We start from the raw sequence: 14,199 nt of genomic DNA, 5'->3' as shown, positions 1-14,199 counted from the left end.
ATTAACTTCTGGGAGAAAACACAAAAGCTCTATTATATACTGTATTAAAACAAAAAATCTTTGATGTATTCAGCATGTAACTTTTTGAAGTTTCAAATACTATACCAGGCGAACCGTGGAACGGAGAGCCTTTACTTTGGTCTCTGCATCTATTGACCTGTGATCTCATGCAATAAGCAACTAATAAAAACATAATTTAGATACTGGAACAGATTTCCTTATAAAATTAGACTTTTTTCCTCCTGTAGTATCACAAGTCAAGGTATGTTTGTAATTGTTTTAGCAGTCTCAGAGTCTCAGCAGACTCTGCATGCTTACAGAAGTTAAACTACTTTCAAAGGGAATAGCAAGCTGTACAGTCACAGAGAGAGAGTTTAAAACCCTTCACATTCATTAAAATGTATTTGAAGAATGATAAATCTTCCCTACATGTCAGACAGCCATCTTTTCTGTTTTATTTTAAAAGCTACTTTTCAGAGATCTGAGAGTAAACAGCAGGCAAAGGCTTCTTTAACTGCACCTTTTTTTACTTTTTTCCCTCTCTCTAATAAAAGAGTGTTTATGGCTTCATACACAGGACTCGAAAGAAAAGGATGTGAGTAAGAAAGATTAAAGGTATAAAATCCACAGGCTGTATTTAAAAGTAACTTTAAGTAGCTTTATTCAATAAAGAGTATGAAAAACAATTCATTCTCCTTTTTGTTTAAATCAAACTATTGCAACTTCCTTTTTTTTTCTTGTTTATATAATGTTATTAGTCGGCATCAGCTTTTATCTGAACCTAATGAAAGTTTGGCAAAACCTAAATACAGTAATGGAATTTGCTGCATTAATTGAACACACAACATCTAATTACAAGTTTTAGAAACAATTTAGCATTTAACTAGAAGAATAACCAACTTTATGCAGACGCAGCATTGTGATGAATTGATTCTAATTTCTTGGTTTCAAGCGGGGTAGCTGTTTCTACTGTCAAATTCATGATGCTGAGATGTTTGTTTTCATAAACACAGATTATTCAGAAAGAGAATGAAAGTCTTCAAGCATTGTAATTGTCACCATTCATTGACCTCGCTAAGCTAGGAAAAATTTATGCCAGTTCAGGGTTTTCTTTCCAACTTGCTTACCCATAAAATTATAAAGAGCCGTCTCTATATTGTCCTCAGTGAAGAACCACATCATAAATATATTCTTACCACACAGTACTGAGAATGCTACGCTAATTTAGTTGAAAGCAGAGATAAAACACATCTAATATGTTTTGTAATTATGGCAAGTGACTTTGCTCATTCTCTGTGTTCAGCCATCCTTCATATTCAGGGCAAGGGGAACAATGTTGCTCTATACTCCCTTTGCTATGTGCACCGTGGAAGTCATCGCCCTTTTTAATATCACCATCCAGCTCCAGATAGTCTTCTCACCTCCCTTTTCGTTCAGTCACAGCTATGCTCTGTGAAAGTCACAGTGACTCCCTCATGCTGAGCCACTCTAAATCCACTACTCCTGATGCCATCTGACCTTCTAACAGCGATTTCCATGAGAGGGAGATGTGCCCTAAATGATCTGGAACTGGGCATTTTCCTGTTGTCTTTCTGCCTTTCCTACTTTCCTACACACACACACAAAGCCTTTGGGTGTAAATGTGTACCCCTTTTTAAAAGGCATCTTGAGTCTGCTCTGAAAACAGGTAGCTTCCTAACAATTTTAGAGCACCAAAACCCACCATTAGCTTCTTACAGCACAAAGCAACTTTTATGGAGGACAGTCAGGGAGGCAGAGCATTACCTGAGGACATTAGCTAATTTCAATTCTTTCTCTCATAAGTTTTCTGCATGACCTCAGGACATTCTCTTAGGATAAAATTTCCAAGAGGGATTTGGACATTAAGCCTAGATCTATAAAAGGGCTTATGTGATTAAAATGGAACTTAGGGAGGTTTTAAGTACCTATGACCGAGACTGCAATCTTGCCAATTCCTGCTCAACTACAGATTAACCTCAGAGGCACCTAAAGAACACACAGGTCTGAATTTTTATCTTTTCTTAAAATGCTTTAGAGGCAAAAGGTACTGCTCTGGGCATGCAAAAGACATGAAGACACCCATTCTGAAGCACACAAACTTCCTAAAGCAGCATTCATGGAAAATAAATGCCGAAGGAGAGGCCCAGTGGTTTGGCTACAGGAACTGGGCACCTCTATTTTCTTCGTATTATGGGTTTGTAAGTGATAGGGACTTTCAACTATCAAGGAATTAACAAGGTTATGATACTCAAATATTCCCAAGCCTAATATTTTTAAGTGTAGAACGGCCCCAGGAAATGTTAGTGTTTTAAGTGTTACACTGTGATAAGAGCTGGAATTGCCATGAAATAACCACTTTAATATTCTGTTTTTTCTCTGAAATTCCAAGGAATTTGGGCATGAACATTTCCTTTTTTCTCAAGCTATTAAATCAAATTTGTCAAAAAAAAAAAAAGTAGAGCAAACAAGTATCAATGTCAAAAAAGTGTGAGTCTTCAAGAATCTTTCAACGTCTGAGTGGTATGTTTGTTGCGCTAATGTGAGTTATTTGCTCAGTTATGTGTTGGTCACAAGAAATGATACATATTGTTGTTTTTAGGAAATTATTACACTTTTCAAAATGTTTCATTGGTACGCTGGTCTGCAGGATCTGCACAAAGGACAGAAATCTCAATGTTGCAAATATCCTACTGATGTAAAGGGTTATTAACCTCTGTCACGATAAATAAATAGATAAATAAAAAATCTTAAAGTTGGAACATTTCTTTTCAAGCTCACATATTTAAAGATGGTGGGCTTTTTTTGGTTTTTTTGTTTGTTTGTTTTCGTTGTTTGTTTTCTAGGTAGTTGCTTTACTAGGAAAGAAATATTCATTATTTTATAGACTATTTCCTCCCTGTTTATAATTGTTTTGTCCAAAGAAGTTTACATAACTCTTAACACGGATCTTTGGGAAATATTTTTCTTTGGGAGCTGTTTCACAGTCTCGTAGACATTTCTGCTTGGAACATATTCTTGTCATTCTCAAAAACATCATTTGTTAAAATAATCACATTAATTTTTAATCCTTGCAACCATTCCCTTCAGAGGCTTTTCAAGGTAACAGGCAATGCTTAATCCGCTGCTTAATCCTCCTCTGTTAGGCCTCTCCTGCAGCCGCTCACACATGCTAGCTATCTTATTCATTTTCTCCCCTGGCTTTCTAGCCCTAAGTGACCAATATGAGAATAACACGAGAGGGTCCTAGCACTGAGCTTCAGGCCAGGCAGCTCAAGAAGCTGGTAAACTTACCTGTTGTTACGATTTGTTGATCCTATAAGCAAGAGGAGCAGGGCTCTTCCTGACTACTCAGGTGTGTATAGCTGGGGGGACACCTCCACCTGAGACTTTTTGCTCTTCTCACACCAACTTCTTTGCATGCTCTCCACAGAATTTCTCCTCCAAGAACACTGAGGATAAAGAAGCAGCAGCTTGGTAACACGCAACATTTTGCATTGCAAGTAATTCAGACTAAATCATTGCTAAGCCCTGTTTTATCTTAAATATTTTCGCCTACTTTTTGCTCGCTTAAGTAGCTCCTGCCTGCATGCCTTCCTGTTTAGCCACTCTCAGCTGGCTGTCTTGGCTCTGTCGGGGAGACTTTTCGGCTCTCTGTGTGTACTGAGTTGGTTGTTTGGTTTGCAGGGTTTTCCATATCTGAGCTCAGCTGTGTGGTTTGTTTAGCTCTTGGAGACTGGGGTTGGCCATTTGAATTCCTAGGTCTTGTGTGTCTGAAGTGAACCGGTTTGGTTTTACAAAAATATTCTACAGTATGACAGCCTCTTGAATAGTAAATCAGTGTTCAGCAGTGATGACAGGCAGTATCCACAGGAACTGGGTAATCAATGGAGACTCAAGTAATTGGCATGTTAATGGTAAAAAAATTAACTCATTCTAGGAACATGAATGACACAGATTCCTGAATGGTACTTTTTTTTTTTTTTTTTTTCAAAAAGGTTGTGATGTCAGTATCAATAATTGGCCCGTAGAATATTAGCATGCTGGAAATACTAGCAACGGCTGGGTCCCTCAGGGAAGAAAATAATCCGTCACGTGGAAACATAATGGCAAATCAGTTACAGGATAATAAAAACAACATATACTTAAAGACTAAAGGTTTATTTGTATGTTACAATTACTACAAAACCTCTTAATGTATAATTACTAATCACTTAATCAAGTGTTTGGATTTCGAGCCCTCTTGATGACAGCAAATTAAGACCTTTTAAAACTGGAAGCTCTTTGGGGCAGGCACCTATTTTTGAGAATGGGCATGCACACTGTGTTGCACTATTAACACCCAGCTCTGTGCTTAAAGTGTCTCAGTAATGTGAACAGTCAGTAAGACCAGACCTCTGAGGCACTCAAGATGAAGAAGAAGGTCTTGCCTTCTAAAGGGTCTCATGGTATGTAACAATTGGGTTATGTACCATGGTAAGCCGTGTACAACACTCAGATACATTGCAAGGTGCGACATTTATACCTGTGTAGCATTTTTCACTGACCGGTCATAGCATTATTTTTCCCTTTCTTTAAAAGTTATTTATCATACTATATGTACATTTTTAAGGTGTCTGAAATGACCTAATTCTGAAATGACATGACTTTACACACACTGCCAACCAGAAGGTATTGATAGAAGCAAACAGTTAAATTCAGTTTTGTTGTTTTCCATAAATTAGGCTGACAAAAAAAAGGCCTCTGCTAACTTCTGTTTCTAGCTTTCCATGGAAGAGGAGATGCTGGTTTAGTCAGGAGCTGCGCTTCCTTTACTGTGAGTCCTCTGTTACACATAAATTAGTCTGTATAAATACGAACTACACTTGAGAAAGTTACTCCAAAAATGATATCTGACAGTCATTCAGCCAGTGGGAGGAAAGATGTATAGCACTGTCATTTTTCACAGAGGGAACAAAGGGACACGCTAAGTTACCACAGCTCTTCTTTGTTGATGTTGGACACTTATTCTGGACAAAGTGATCCAGAGGAAGATAAATAAAAAGACTTTGATTTTTCAAAATAGTGACTTTGAAATGGCCGGAAAAGAAAAATAAAGAAAGCCAGTACCATGTTACCACATGCCAGGAGACAGTGGTAAGTTTTTATTTTTATAGCACATTCTGGAAAACATCAGGGAAGGAAAAATAATCATAGAATCACATAATTATAATCCTCTATATTAAGAAATAAAATACATTTTTATATCACTTCTCTTATGTCATTTTTTAGACCCTTTTGTATATTTTTGATAATTAACAATACTAAAAATTAAAGAGATTAGTGAAAAAAGAAATGTAAAATACATCTGCATTTTGATGGAAGGAAACTATAATAGTAAATCTGTCTCAGTTCCTAAGCTTATACCTTCCAAAGTGATCCTTGTTGTTTCTGTTGGCTGTAGTGGGCCTCTGGAAACATGGGAAGCTCTCCCCACGTGTTTGAGTGCAGGATTGAGACTTCATGTGGTAGGTCTTTGAATGTTCATCACTTTACACAGAAAAGGCTCTGGTCTACTGGTTACCACACTGTAACCAATGCAAGACTAAAAAAAGGGAAAATGGAATAACTGCATCATTTTCATCCTCGCGTCCAAAATAGTAAGCCCACTAAAATGGCAGATATATTATATAGTTTCTGTTAGTTTACAGTGAAAGTTGCTTTTGGACTTTTGTGGAAACCTTAAATCTTTCCTCTGTGGTTTATAAAAAGCTCTATTAGCAATGCAATCCAGAATGACCTCTGGAGACCTCAGTGGACTACCTATGCAGGAGACCATGCTGGAGACCATTTTGTCATTGCCTTCAAGATCTTATATGTGAAAGGCTAGCTGGCCCATACTGTAAAACCAGTCTGGTATTTCATAATGCTGAACATCTTTGAAAACTGAGTGCATCTTGTAAATAGAAAAAAGCAATAGCCAAGGTTTCAGGAGGCTGGGGAAAAAAAAAGCCAAACTGGGGCTGCACAAGACTCATGGCTACAAAATGTCTCATCTGATGTGAAGTCATGACAGAAGGGCCAATGTGTGCCTATAGCAGATGTATCACGCCAGTTCTTCATTACTGAACACGGATAATGATAATTATCTACTGACAATTCCACAGAAAGATATCACTTTGATATCAATGCAAAGGTTATTCTTGCACAGCAGGATGTGTAAGATACAAAGGTTATTCTCACACAGCACAATGTACTGCAGGCTGAGAGATGCCTGCATGCTCTCACCAAGCTAACTCAGATGTCAAAAGCAATAGGATATTTTTCAGCACTGATGCTAGCAGTACGACATCCCTGTCCCCTCAGAATGGCTCAAGCCCAACCAGGAAGGAATGAAAACTGTGACCAGAGGGACAAACACTCCATGGAAGAGATTCTCAGAGTGATTTTTCAAAGACAAAGACAATGACAAGTAGATCTCGAACATTAATGCAAGCTTGCCATTTTGCCTTACACATAAATACATAAACAAATAAATGAAGATATTTTTAAAATCTTGATAATCAATTATATCACACCTAATACTGAGGGCCCAATCTCCACTGGAGCCACTGCTATTAATACAGAATGAATGAACAATAAAACCAATAACTAAGAACAGCTGAAGTCCTAGACTGGTGTATTCAAATATTAATAACCCATGGGCTTTACGAAGAAGAGGAACCAGAGAGGTCATGAAGTTAAAGGCACTTTCAAAGTAATGCAGAAGTTTGAAATTGAATCGAAATCTAAGAGGCAACGAGGAGACAAACAAAGCATCCAAAAGAGGGAAAAATGGTGAAGTAATACAAAAAGAGAAGTTCTTATTTCAGAACGTATGCATAGCAGTACAGTCTTTCCATCTAAGGCAGTATGGCATTCTTATTACTCAAAAGCAGTCATTATTTCAAATCATAATAAAAATACCCACAGCACAGTTTTAATGAAAAACAAAAAACAAACAAACAAACAAACAAAAAAGCCCAGAAAGGAAAAATCACTGGAATGAAGTTATCCAGTTATCTTCTCTTGGCTCCAGCAGCATTTTCTAAAATTCAGACACAAATTGTGGGCTCCACACAGTTTTATTCTAGTAAATGTAACAGGATAAGATCCTTAGTATTCATGACAAAAAAATAAAAAATAACAATTCTTTTGGACTTTTACTGACTACCTTAACGCAGCAGCATTTTGCAGTAGTGTGTTCTAAAATGCAATTATGTGCAGTGGAAAAGGCCATCTCTTTTTGTAGTTTTACATTTATTGCCTTTCAATTTCTTCGAAAAGCAGTCTGTTCTTGCATTTTTGAGAAAGCAGAGACTACCAAACTCATTTTTTTGCTAGAACAATCCTTTTCTTACAACATAAATACCATCTTCTTAGTGAAGGAAACACCTTCAGTTGTTTTCTGTGCCCCCTGAGACTCTTCTCCACCCTCTAACAACTGTTGACCTTCTCTTTTGTTTGGTTTCACTTGATCAGTGCTTTGAGATTAACGTGATGGAAATCGAATCTGATATCTACAGGCAGATACCCACAGATGCAACTGTATCAGAAATGTCACAATTGTTTACTGCTATCATGCCAATTATATTATAAGACCTATTATCTGCTTTCTTTCTTAATAACCTACCCTGCTGTTTGCTTTTGCTTTGTTTTCTCCCTGATGGACTTTGATGTTTATAATAGGATGCTGAAAGCAGTCTAAGGAATCTAGGTGAGATGGAAAGGGGTAAAAGGAGCAGGTACCCTTTTGCAACAATTTTCTGCTTTTCCCTTAATCTCACAAAGTGTTGTACACCAGCCTGTGTGGAGAGAGAGGAAGTAGACAGGCCAGTGCTTAAAATACATTCTTCCTACTCACCATCACTCCTACATTTTTCTTTTCCTGTAGACCCAAAGGACTTAAGTTTACAAACTTTTGAAGGGATTTCCTCACTATTCCTTCCATGCATATTTCTTCTTTCCCCTTACCTCTAAAAGGAATCCCTACAGATGCCAAGTTTCAGCTAGCCATAGCTGGAAACAGACAAATTCAGACATAAGCAAAAGAAAATTCAAGTGTAATATTATGAATATTCTGCTAACACAAGAATTTCTTACTGGTTCCAAGAAAAATGCTGAAATCTGTATCACCTGGATCCTGGATCCATTCCAGCAAGACTGGACAAACCAGTAAGAAACACACTGAATGGTCTTGTCCATAGGATAAAAATGGCTTAAATACTCTGCTATCTTCAGTTTCTGTGATTTATAAAAGACAGTTTTTAGACCAGCAGACACGATATGAACATGGATCTGTCACAAAGCTCGTAGCAACTGCTCAGAGTTAGAGCTCACAGCTATCCAGCTGAAGAGGCATTTCTGTAAGTTACTCCCTGAATCAGTTATGACTATGGGAACAGCTGAGTGAAGAAGGAGAGCGATGATACCCCTGTGACTGCATTCTCATCGCCAGCGGTTGACCACCATCAATGCCAGAACATAAAGTGTGGGTAAATTATCCACTTTACTAAATGCTGTAGACTGTATACAGGGTTTGGATCAATGGCTTATTTCTCTTCAGAGTTTTCTCTACTCCAGCAAATGATCTGGTTGACTTCAGAAGGATTCTAACTCACATGAATCAAGGCCACCAGATCTGCTCCTGGAGAGTGTGATTAGTTTCCTTAATGAAATCTTACCCTGGGCATCATTAATTTTAATTTGAATTCTAAGCAATTGCTTATGCTGTCATACATCTTTTGGTAGAAATTGCCTGCTTGGGACCTTAAGGAAAATACACATCACAAAACCAACCCATCGAGTAAACATGTTTGTGACCTGAATCTACTTTTGCTTTCTAAAGGCTAGTTTGAGAGAGACACAAAACCTCAGACTCCTCCTGGTTCATTCATTGCAATTGTTGTTCGTAGTTGTGGTTGTTTTCCTTTGGACACTCATTCTCCTTTTCCTGCTCTGTGGCCTGTTTTGCACAGTTCACTCTCTCAGGCCACGGAAATAGCTTCCCTCGGAAAACAACACTGGAGATCTGCAGCTTAAAAATGTCACAGTGGTACAGAAAAGATTGCAGAAAAACATTCAGGGAAAAAGATGAGTTTTCAGAAATGCTGTTCAGCTTAAAAAGTGGTCCTTTACAAAATGGGATACACTGAAGATAAACTGAATTTCTCAGAGCTATATATACTTCTATGTAATGAATGTACTTTTTGTGTTTACTTGCTTTGCATTAATGAGTACTAGAATTTACAGTTGATAGCAAAGACTTCAGGTTAAAATTAGAGCACTGTATTGTTTTGTTTCTTGAGGAGTAGTGAATATTATACAACTTATAATTATTTATAATTAAATTTATTTATAATTTATTTATAATTAACCAACTAAATCTGTCTGTTCAGCCTTTGGCTTATTCTTGATTAAATGTGTTCTTCAACAACAGTAGCCTTAATTTTTTTTTTTTTCTGTGTATCTATTCACAGTCTTTTCCCTCAGCTTCCAGCTAATCCAACGTGACTGTCACAACCCGAACTGAGAATCTCCCCCAGGGCATCAGAAGGAAGAAGTCACATATATGTGACTTCCACTCCTGAGAACTGTAAGAATACAGTGCAGCACATGAAAACTTCAGTTCCCACTAAAAATCAGTGGTGCATATTGCCATGAAATCTATTTTCTTGACTTACTCAGTAAGTAACCTAAAGGTGGGATCTGTGATCCCCATTAATACTGACTTCCAAATTCAGGAGCAGCATCATTACTGCCCATTAATCCGTTAGGGTACTGCTCATCATGAATGGCACAGATCGAATTCCCTGAAAAAAAATAAAAAAAATTAAAAATTAAGAAACAGTGTACCTCTATAGATCAATGCTATTTCAGCCATGAATGTTGAAATAAGACCTGTGGTCTATTAGATTTTGTTGTTCAATCTGGGACTGGAACTTCTGCATCAAAAGTTGTACCCAAACAAAGTTTTTATTTTTCCCAGCAGTGTGGTATTCATATTTCTTTTGCATTTGCAAATATAAATTTGCAGCCCATTTGCACCGTGTATCTGCAATTAATTCTAAATTAAAGAACAGTTACAACAACAACAATACAGGATGCCCTCTGAAGCAAAAGATGATGAAGAAATCAATGATGTACTGCACAAATCCCATTTCTAGTTGGAATGCTTTTTAATGTCATACAATGACTTCCACAACTGTGTCAAAAACAATTTTGCTTCAGGAACTTTGGTCCTACCTTGCCAAAGTAAATATTTCTATCTGTTCTAATTTCTGTCATTCTCTATGGACCAATATACCTCTGTGTGAGGCTTTACTGTGTCTTATCAATGATTGTTTCAAGCAATGTCAAGACTGTCTATACAGCCCATTTTGTGGAGTCTTTTACCCTTCTAGAAGAGTGAGCATATGAAGCATTTTAATTTGGACAAAAATACTGTTTTTTCTCTGAGCTGTTTTTTGTAACTTCTCTATTTCTTCCAAGCAGGTGCGATCTTCCATCTAACATGTAGATACAACAAGCAATTATTTATTTTTCTGTTGTTGCATTGTTTCTAGTTGTACTTATTTACATTTTATATATCAGAAAAGAATGCAATTAAACATCCATCAAGAAAAAAAAGGGGATTATACAAATAACTTATTCATCATAAAATGCAAGATAAAGTTTTATTTTTCTGGCATTTTCAATTATAAAATCTTGTTTTCAATTGCTTATATATTAACCCATCACTCTGGTCAAGCATCTTCCATGCTAGCTGGTTAAATCATGGTGAAATTTTAATGAAAGTTTTAGCAAAAATTACCCAGTCATTTGGGAGAACAAGAAAATAAGAACGTTGTTTTCAATGCTAGAAAGTTTTCAGAAAGTTAGCTGTGGCATCCACCATACTTTGGAGCAGATGGACAAAAACTAATAGACTGCTAATGCTTGTATCATTCAGGGATGTGCTTTTCTGTGCTTTTCATTATCTCATGCCACTGAAATAAACTGCAAAATATGAAAACTTTGGAAAATGTGAAATCTGAAAATTCTTAGTAATGTTTTGCTCAGGGTTGGTACCTAAATTCTTCAAATACTTGCTCTAAATGGAGCCAGCAGCTGAGGGCTGCAGGCTGTCTGTACTCCCATGGAATGACTATTCTTTGCTACTATTGGCTTACATAGCACTTAAGATCCAAACTAAAATTAGGGAGTTTCTGTTCTGCTTCCAGTGCACAAAAGAGGACAAAATGGCTCGATTAGGGCACAGGAGAAACAAGTAAGAACTGTTGTGTTGTGAAACACTAGCAGAGTATGCAGCAAGAAAACTGAGCCTGAGGAATAGGAGCCATTGAAAAAATGTAAAGGAATTGTCAAATGAGTTCAAGAACTAGGATAAGAAGGAAAATAGAACTGAAGAGGGATGAGGTTGCAAATATGAGGATTAGAAATGAGTTAGAGCAAGGAAGGTGCTCAATGGCAGAGAGAATGCAATGAGGACCAAGGAGAGAAATGCTGAGAAGGGGTTCATCAGCTTGAAAAGGGGTTTCATGAGTAGCTGAGGCCATAGAACATCTGCTAGGGAAAGACCAAGCCATAAAAAGGAGGTAGACTGGATGATGAGACTAGGACAGTACATGATCAGGAGGTAGTAGATGAAAGGCCAGTGTGGATCTGTGTATGACTGGGGCAAAAAAAAAACCAAAGACCTAAAAATACAAGCATTGGACTACCATAACTACAAAAACTGGAATATTTTAATGTGTCCAATGATCCCAAATTTTATTTTCTGCACAACAGCAAAATGTGGCAGAAATAATTACACTCAGTAGCCACCAAGCAACTGGAGAGCACCATCATTCCCTTCTGTAGGTATTTCTGAAAATTCCACTGGCTGTCAGGTACCCTGCTGCAAGCCACACCGAGAATCTGTTCAGTGTCCTACGTACTTCTCGGATCAAGGCCTTTGAGGCAAAGGAATGCCAATTTATGTCCTTAAAACCTTGGCTGAGCTATGAACTAGGCTCCTCAGCTCTTACAGGAATGGGTCAGGTGAGGACATGAGCAGTGACGTTGCTCTGAGTGCCTGTATAGGAAGGCTTCTGCGGGGCTCTTGTGCCACCATAATCTATTTAAGAAAATAAAATAATAATAATAATAATAAAACAGCACAGTTTTGTGGTCATGTTCCCTATCATTTCACCATCTTTTCATGCATCTGATCCAGAGAATTTAGCATCTCTCTTTAGGCAGTACTAGAGGGGTAATGAAAAAGACCTGACGAGGCATTTTGGACACTTTAACAGAAGCTAGACGCAGGTCGGTTATGTAAAGACTGCCAGAGGCACCGAGCTATGCAGAGCTGGCAAGAGAGCTTGGGATCACCTTCTGATACATAGCAAGTAGCTGACAGGTAATGATTAACAGACTCCAAATATCAACTTTAGACCATGTAGCTGTGGTCAGAATAAATGGTTCATGTTAATGATTCACATAAGCATTTCAATGTCAGTGGCACTGAGGTAAGTATCTTTCATTTTAGTAAGGAGACTATAGATGAACAGCCTGAAGGGAAACTGAAAGTTCAGCTGTTGTGATACTTGACCTAAGTACCTAATATTTCTCCCTGAAATATAGAGTGGTGTCTCAGGGGTACCTGTGTTATGTTAGAGTAGGATCTTAGAGTGGTATATCCCTGAAATATAGAGTGGTCCAGGCTTAGCTGCTCCTACATAACCACTCATGGAATACATTTTTTCCCACTGCAGAGAATTCTCTGACTTGGACGAACAAGACTTTCATAAGATTTTATTAGCTAAACTATTAAAACTCATCTCTAATGCCTACAGCTTAACTTAAAATGCACCAGTGCAAAATCAGACAGACAATCCCACAATCTCTGATCTGAACTCATTCTCTCGGTTCTTGTCCAAAACGCACCAGACGATGGGCTCTGCAACAGGCCCCGCAGGTCGGCAGACTCAGGCCCTTCAGAGCAAAGAGCAGAGCGTGCCCTGGAACTGAGGGCTATTTCTGCCCACGTCCAGCTTTGGCAGGGTATAAGTCTTCTACTTCATATCCAGTACAACAAAGGAATAGAGAAAAGGCTGTCAGTTTGCTTAGTTTTAAGGACAAGTAAACAAAGGACTTAATCCCCACTATATAACCAGGAACTCCTTCAGGAGGTAAGTGTTGCATACGAAGTGTCATTTTGCAACTTCCCAAAGCTAAGGAGTCTCAAAGATGCAACTATGAGACTTCCAGCTGCTAAGTGCTATGCTGTATGAGTTTCTGAACAATATAGCAATACTAGTATGCTCCTTCAGGAGTTCCTTAAAGCTGGAATTCCTGCCACAGGCCATCCTATTGAGCAGGCAGCAATATTTCCTTGAGTTCCAAATGTTCCTCAGGTTCAGCTTCTGTGGGGACCTCATCAAGTCCAGTCTCAAAGTCAAAAATGGAAGTGAGTGGGTGCACGGCCAAAGGAAATGCCAGCCCCTTATGGAAGAACAGCCAGCTTGTAGCTCTTTGCTTGTGGCTATCACTTCAGCTTCTGAGTTGTGGCCCAGGAATCAAGAAAGGTGTTGCTTCCAAACAAAAGTTGTGTGTGTTCCCTCAATCAATATACTCCACCTATTTGCATTAACTGGCTGAATCTAGGAATGACCCTCGTGGTGATTTCATGTACTCTGCGCTGACAGGGAAATACCAGCAGAGTTAAGTAAGCAGGACTCGGGTGCATTTTATGATTGCTTCTCCAATGCCCCTACAGAAGCCCAAGTTAATGGATTCCCTCACCGTGGACACCTCAGCGATGTACACTTCGAGTCACTGCATTAATATAAAGAAGCAAAGCGGTACGTGAAGAAATTTTTCTCTCCATTGCAGCAGAGATGAATTCATTTATGTTTTCCTTTTGCAGGTTTCCCTCTCTGTCCCTGTAGAAGGACACTTTGCTGACTTCTGTCTGACTAGCCCTGTCGCTATAGTAGAAGCAGTGGAGGAGATGAGCTAGATACCTTTCTGCTTCATACATCACTATCTGCCCACAAGATCCAATGCTGGATAAATCATGTACTCAGTGGGAAATTACCTATTGATTTCAGTAAGCATAGCAATGGATTTTCTGTATTTATTGTTTAAATCTTGTTTCCAGCAGAAATAGTGGCTAAA

Source organism: Anser brachyrhynchus, assembly GCF_964034855.1.
Source record: "Anser brachyrhynchus genome assembly, chromosome: 2".
NCBI lineage: Eukaryota > Metazoa > Chordata > Aves > Anseriformes > Anatidae > Anser > Anser brachyrhynchus.
Note: the sequence above shows the minus strand (reverse complement) of the source record.